The sequence below is a fragment of the Mastomys coucha genome, unplaced genomic scaffold, assembly GCF_008632895.1.
Source record: "Mastomys coucha isolate ucsf_1 unplaced genomic scaffold, UCSF_Mcou_1 pScaffold14, whole genome shotgun sequence".
In the NCBI taxonomy this organism is placed as follows: Eukaryota; Metazoa; Chordata; class Mammalia; order Rodentia; family Muridae; genus Mastomys; species Mastomys coucha.
In genome coordinates this window covers 133,864,012-133,871,511 of record NW_022196896.1, presented here as the reverse complement: position 1 = coordinate 133,871,511, position 7,500 = coordinate 133,864,012, and the positions used below count along the sequence as shown (strand labels likewise).

At 42.2% G+C, this 7,500-nt stretch overlaps 1 protein-coding gene across 30 annotated transcripts in view; it reads right to left on the bottom strand.

Annotated features, from left to right (window-relative positions):
- Window positions 1-7,500, bottom strand: part of Epb41l3 (erythrocyte membrane protein band 4.1 like 3) — a 222,464-nt gene that overhangs the window by 120,924 nt on the left and 94,040 nt on the right. Inside the window, exon 2 of one of the 30 annotated variants that reach the window (XM_031368658.1) lies at window positions 2,027-2,163. The exons of 28 other annotated variants lie outside the window; for them this stretch is intronic. The gene's annotated coding sequence lies outside the window, so the exon portion shown is untranslated. Of the gene's footprint in view, window positions 1-1,910; window positions 1,934-2,026; window positions 2,164-7,500 lie in introns of those variants that run through there. One more of the 30 variants, XM_031368659.1, reaches the window with a different exon arrangement.

Here is a 7,500-nt window from a genome sequence, read left to right as displayed (position 1 = left end):
AAAAAAAAAAAAAAAAAAAAAAAAAAAAAAAAAGAAAATATTTTCCAAAGTGGGGCCTCTCAGTCATAGGAGGCAAGAAGAGACAAAAAACAAAACAGAAAGCTACATACTCCACAAGCTCTGTGTCACGCAAATCTTAAAATTAAAATGTCGTGAGAAATTACCAACATTAGCAGAAATGGCTGTGATCAAATCTAAATAAACTAAAACTAAATAAAACGGTTCTAGAATCCTTCAGACCTTTAACAGAAACCCATTCATAAACAGGAACTCCATTTTTTTGTTATTCAAACCTAATTATTTTCAATAAGGGGCCGATAAAGAATGAACCAAGAACTTCATCTAAATTATTGACTAATATAACATATTCCTTGTTAAGATACGCTCACCTTGGAACACAAAAAACCGCACACTGCCTAGAATTTCCTGTCAGATTTCCTGGGGAGGGACAAGCATTCACTGGTGACAACTGGATGGATCTTGATTGAGTCTATATTTAGCTAACATATAGCTCATCCAATTAATCTCAAATACTAGCAGATTTAACACTAAATAGGAGGAACTTGTCAGAGCTATGTATATTACTGTTCCCTAGTCATTTCTCTCTCTCTTTCTCTCTCTCTCTCTCTCTCTCTCTCTCTCTCTCTCTCTCTGTGTGTGTGTGTGTGGTGGTGGTAGTAGTAGTAGTAGTAGTAGTAGTAGTAGTAGTAGTGGTATTTATGTGACAGCAAATACTATCATGACAGTGAACATGGCTAGCTAAAGAGTGCAATTATCAAAAGTGAAAATGTTTGATTTTTAAAATGACTACAGAACTTGTCAGCCACACCAGGCAGACACTTTCTCACAATGAAAAAATTCTAATCAAGGAAAAACTAATTGGTGTCAAAAAATGGCTTTGAAATTGGATGATCTCAAATTCTTAATCTGCATTTTCTATATACATGCTGCTGGACAACTCATTTAACTCCTTCAAGTTCAGTTTCCTGTTGTGAAAATCAGGTGGAGTTACAGCTATCAAGATCCCATTAGAATGGAACTTCAACAGAGGCACACATATTTGCTTTTAGCTCACTGCTGTGTGCAAAAAATTTCTGGCATATAATGGGTGTTTAAGAAGTGTTAGGGTGAACTGGTGAATAGTATAAAATTATCCCAGGCAGGTGCCAGAGAGATGTATAAAATTATCATCCCAGGCAGGTGCCAGAGAGATGCTCAACTGGTAAATGCACCTGCCTCTGACTAAGCCTACAGACCTGAGTCCAATCTCTGGAACCACAGAATAGACAAGAATAAACTCCTCCATGTTGTCCTCTGACTGCCATGCTCACGTTAGTGTGTGAAAATACAACACAAACACACACACACACACACACACACACACACACGCATGCATGCACACACGCACGCGCACACACACACGCACACGCGCACACGCGCACAATGCACACACAAATCTGGTAAAAACATTTAAAAAGCCATCTCAACTGGCACTCTAAGTACTGCTGGATTAAAACATACATAAGGTATCAGAATGTTGGTAATCAGTCTCAACATTAACATAAGACCCCTAACTGGGGGGCTAGAGGGATAGCTTAGCATGTAAGAGGACATACTCCTTTTCAAGAGGACCTAAGTCTGGCTCCTAATGAACATATTCCGAAGTTCACAACTGTCTGCACCTCTAGTTCCAGGGCTCTGATATCCTCTATTCACTTTCATGGGTGTGGGTACAAGTGTGCTTGCATGCACACACACAGAATATTAAACACACATACATATGAACAAAACTTCAAAAACAACCATAATTAGAATATATATCTTCCTTTAAAAATTTGTAGCAAGGACGCAACCAAATACTGCGAACAGCTGAACCTCATGGGGTTTATTACAAGTAAGAGTGTTGTTACCTTTGTCCAACAAAATGATCTCTCTTTGAAGTGCCAACTACATTTCAGTTGAATTATAATACAATTCGTCTATAAATTGTGATCCAGATGGAAGTAAACATTTGTCATTTCCACACCTTAGAGGCTTCTGTTTTTCCTCTCTTCTTAGACAGAGTCTAAAGTACACAGGTGCAGTCAACAGATGGTATGCTGTAAAATATCACACAGCAGGTACGTAGTCCTCAGGTTTTTGTTTTGTTTTTTTAACCATTGCCTACATATAATGAGACAAAATGGGGGGTGGGCACCAGAGTTTCTTTTAAATACCATCCTAATGATTGTGGGGGAATCTTAAACAATGAGAAAAAATCAGAGATACAGATGCAAAACAATAGATAAGCTTTCATTCTTGACTACGAGAACCATACACCAACTTATTTTAATATTGAAAAAAAAGATAACGAGGATGTAACCAATATCAGCAACATCTTAGGCTTTAAGAAGCAGAGATATAGAACAGAGCAACTCTAATGGAAAAACATTACATTTATTTAACGTGGGTCACAGGTGGTGAGTATGTGGTACAGTGTCCTGTGGAGGTCAGAGGACAACTTGTAGGAGGTAGTTCTTTTTCCAACATATAAGCCCCAGAGACTAAACTCAGGACATTACCAGTCCCCATGAAGATCTTTCTCACGAGCAGCCTGTACCCTGACATTACTATGTCCTACTTGTAGAGTTCATAGACTGGTCATGCACCATTGTGTGACATCAGAGGCATTCAAAATGACTCTGCAGCAAAATACATCCACAGTGGCTTCTGAGTGAAGGCTTTGGAAGTGTCAGTCTTTATCCCTCTGCCTTCTCAGATCTCCCCTTGACTCAGCCACCACATGAACAAAGGCCCTCACCTCAACATTCAGAGCTTCTTTTATAACACAGGGCTCCACCCTGATTAAAATACGCAGTTATACACATACGCATATAATAAATATGATTCCTACCTGTTATTGGCAATGTTTAATAACATAAAACCTATAGAGAATTCAAATGTCTTTTTAGAACTCTGGAGGAAGAGAATGATTTCAGAAGGAGCAGGCCTCCTGCATTTCCAGTTGCAGAGAACATCTTGGTTGAAGTCTCTCTACTGCTCAAACTCTCCCACCATGATTGCTGCAGAGGCCTTAGTATGCTTCTCCCATTCAGAAGGATGCCTGTGGCATACTTATCACTTACCAGCACCGTGACGACACTGCAGTTCTCCTGAACACTGTACATCTCCCCCTCCTCCCCCAAAGGACAGTCCTGTCAGGACATTCAGTTCACAGAAAGCCACTCATTGGAGACTCTAAGAGTTTCTGTTAGCAAACTTACTTTGGCCCAGGCTTGAGACCAAATCTTGACCATCTACTTCAAGGTACAGTAACGTCCAGGGGACTCATAGTTCTAAGGCATTCTAAACTCAGTGAGGCCAGTGTCAGGTGAAGCCAAAGAGTGTGAGCATCTGTGCTTCTCCATCAGTCCTTCTCGTGTGGCTCAACGCTAGTGTCTTTCACAAGGAAGACTAAGCCGAGGCCGGGTCTCACATACCTCCAGTCAGAGGAGAATATTTCTAGGTTGCTGTCTTTACTATCCTAATTCTCTTCACAGGCAGCTGTATGGAAGCCACTGTATTAACTCTAGACCATCACCTGAGAAGAACTGACATCAGAAACAACTTAATTATGGAATCCAAATCTAAGGATGAACTAGAACATTCAATTTCACCAACATGCAGAGAGATCCAGAATCTAAAGGGAAATTCTGTATTTGTGCCCTCCGGAGTCTAGACGTGATGAAATTTAAAGAAAAAAATTAAGTTTCTAGAAATAAAAATGAGGCTCAGTGAAGTCATTCCTCTGGATGAGAAGTTCTTCAAAACTAAGTCTAAAATCATTTGGCCAGAAGGAAAACATGTATACATATCTTTAGAATTCAGAACCGTGCCCTAACAGAGGGCCAAATGGAAATGTATTCCCTTTTCCTTAATCAGAACTCTTTTCAAATCAAACTCCTGTTTGTCCATGAAATGCTTAACTAAAGAACTCAGCAGTGAGAACGAACCAACTGCATCTTGATTTTCCCACCACTGGGTACAGAAGTGGAAGTTAGGTACACAGTTTATTTTTCAAATTATAAGATAATGGGATATCCATTGGTAAGAAAAATTGTTTTTCTGGGACTGTGATAAAACTGAAAGACCATGAAATGGACAGTCCAGATGGTATGGCAGAGAAAGTGCTGGCTCAGCAACGCTCACTCCTAGGGAGCACAGAGATTCCCAGGTCCTGATTAACTGACATTGATAAGCATAGCCACTCTCCTTGCTGTGTAGGCAAGGTCTTCTCATACCCCCAAGAAGCTTCTGGGGCATTACAGGCAAGCTCTCCCCTCAGGAAGACCCATACTGAGGTCCTACTTAAAACTTAGCCACGTGTTTCCAAGGAAGCCATTATCTTTCAATGATAATGTCAAGGACTGATAAAGACTTTCCCTTCATAAGTTTATCAAGATGGGGTTTACACTGTGAACTCCTTGATTTAAATATTTATTGAGGACTGGGGTGGGGGGCAGAGTTTGGTGATGCTTAGAAGAAAAAAGCCAGGCATGATTCCTATTCTCTTTCCCCCACTCCCCTCCACCATGCTATCCCAACCCCCAAAATACATATGCCAACTTGTATTAAAATAAAATTGTTATGATTTTTCTAAAGAGCTAGAGAGAGGGTGTCTACGGCAGGAAACAAATGCATGATTCTGAAGACAAAATTGTACGTGGAAAATGCATCAGCGGGGTGAAAAGCAAGCAGGAGAGAGGCTGGGTTGGGTGAACAGCGGGAAGGAGAACTGAAGCCAAGGATTGTTAGAGACTAGAGCTCAGGTTTCGCGAGTATGCTGGGGAAGGAAGTGCCAGGCTGAGGAGTTGTGGAGTCCAGTTCTCCTGAGATAGATGCATGTCACAGGACCTAGGTTAACTCCATTTTATAATAGAAAACATATGAGCCCTTCAGAGAGCAACATAGGCAAACCCTCTTCATAATGTCAAATCAAAGGAGCGAGGACGACACACGCATATTCAAGTTTTTTCAAGCTCTAAAAGTAATGCCACAGATGATGACCTAGTGATACATTTGTGAAAAGGAAACTTATGATTGTGACAAACACAGACTCAGAAGAAGATCCTTCCCAGGAAGGAAGGGTACGTGGAGGAGGGGTTCCTGGAGGAGGGGTGCGTGGAGGAGGGGTTTCTGGAAGAAGGGTGCCCGGAGGAGGGGAATGTTGGAGACTGAGCAATTTCGGAAATGCTCACTTAAGTTGGACATTAAATATAGAGGCCATCTTCATACTCCCATTCAATTTTTTAGTGTGTTAGAACTATTCATACTGTTATTTATTTATTTAATTTATTTTATTTTTTGGTTTTTCAAGACAAAGTTTCTCTGTATAGCCCTGGCTGTCCTGGAACTCAGTCTGGTCTCAAACTCAGAAATCTGCCTGCTTCTGTCTCCCTAGTGCTGGGATTAAAGGCGTGCACCACCACCCAGCCATGCTGCTTTTCAAAGAGAATCCACAAGGCTTTTCAGCAGATCATCCTTGTCTTGACTGACACTTTACATCACAAGCAAGGCAACCCCAATCCTCCTGGTCAGCTATGATCAAGAACATCCCGCTGCTATTTGAATAGTTTTGTTAGGGGCAGACAGAGCAAACTAAGGGGATTAAGAGGTGTCTCAGCTGGGCAGTGGTGGCGCATGCCTTTAATCCCGGCACTTGGGAGGCAGAGGCAGGCGGATTTCTGAGTTCGAGGCCAGCCTGGTCTACAGAGTGAGTTCCAGGACAGCCAGGGCTACACAGAGAAACCCTGTCTCGAAAAACCAAAAAAAAAAAAGAGGTGTCTTGGGCTTCTCCAGTTCTCTATAACTGCACACGGAGCAGAAAGGGGCTTCATGAAAGAACATACAGCAAGTCTTCCGGTCAACACTCGGCTGAGCTGCCTGTCCGAGGGTAAACGCAGCCCCTCATCTACATAGGCGGTATGGACTCTCAGCAAGGACATTTCGTTTCTCAACAAACTCCTTGAAACAAAACCAAACCCGGTGAATCAAAATGGCATCTTATTCCCAATGTAACATCTCTCTAGTCTTCTCTTTGTGTTTCCTGGAGTTTCCCTGCTGTGTGCACTGATGTCTCCAAGGCTTGAGCTTCTCTTACTGAGCTACCGTAGCCTGGAGCTCACCCCAGGAAGAAAGGATTGAGGTTGACGAGAAGACAGAGACGTGTACACAGTCTGCAGCACACAGTGTACACAGTGATGCTTCTTCCCTTACACCACGCGTTCACAGGGCCACCTGAATCCCTGAAAGCTGAGCCAACCCCACCTGGAATCAAGTTTTCCATGTCTTCCTTCCCTGTCCCCTCTTCCCCTGTTCCTCCATCAGGGTTCATTCCGCTCTACCCCAGTCCTGGTGAGCACCTTATTCCTGGTGAGCTTGCCTTCCATGACTGGAGTCACCTTCCTACTTCCATGATTTTGAGTTTCAAGCTTTAGCTGGACCTCTTGGGCTCTCAAACTGACAAGGATGCTAGGCATCGCTTCACAGACACCCCCAGGACCCTCAAGAAGAACTTGGGTTCTCCTCCCACCCTAGTAACTCCCCTGATGGATGCAAACTTTGGAAGCAGTAAGTAGGACCATCCACCCTAACTTACCATGGCAGTAAGCACTAAAATTATCCTTCTAAACAAGCAGAGTTTTCATGTCTCAGTCTCTCCTAAACCTCATCCCCTTCAGTCTCCTTGAAGCACACCATTGCCACGGCTGCCTCAGTCCTGACTAGGGGCAGAGCACTGGCATACACGCTTGTTCAGGATGGAAGCTTGACAGTGATGAGTCTGACCACTTTGATTGTGTAGAAAGAGAATGGGAAGTCTTTAAAATTCACCATTCTGCATAAAGTTACACAGTGGTGGAGCCAGGATGTATTCATGAGTTTACTAATTGCTGGACAACACTATCAAACATGTGTTCTCAAAAAGCTAATATGGCCCCCTAGTAATCTAAGGCATTTTTTTCAAAGACAATATAACATTGTTTTAATGGCCATCTTGGATTGGTGCTTGAATGATCAAACAAACAAAACATTAAAAAAAAAAAAAAAAAAGCAGCTCACAATGTTGTATTACTGTATAAATTGCAGAATTTTTTTTCCAGTGTGAATGTTTGTTTCAGCTTATGCTGGTGATTTTTTACATTTTTTTCTATGTGTAAATATACACATCTACTAGTATGTTTGTTTGTTTGGGTGTGTGTGTGTGTGTGTGTGTGTGAGTTTCTGTTTTCACATGTGTGCAATGCATGCAGGTCAACATCTGGGGTCTTTCTTAGTCACTTCCCATCTCATTCTTTTAGACAGGCTCTCTCTCAGTCTGGAGCTCACCAAGTGGTCAGACTGGACCACCAGCATTGGCTTACAGATATAAGCCACCACATCCAGTTCTTGTATGGTTCATAGGGAGTCCTCACGCTTGAAGTGGGAGGTGCTTTAACAGCTAAGGTATTTCGGGGGGGGGGG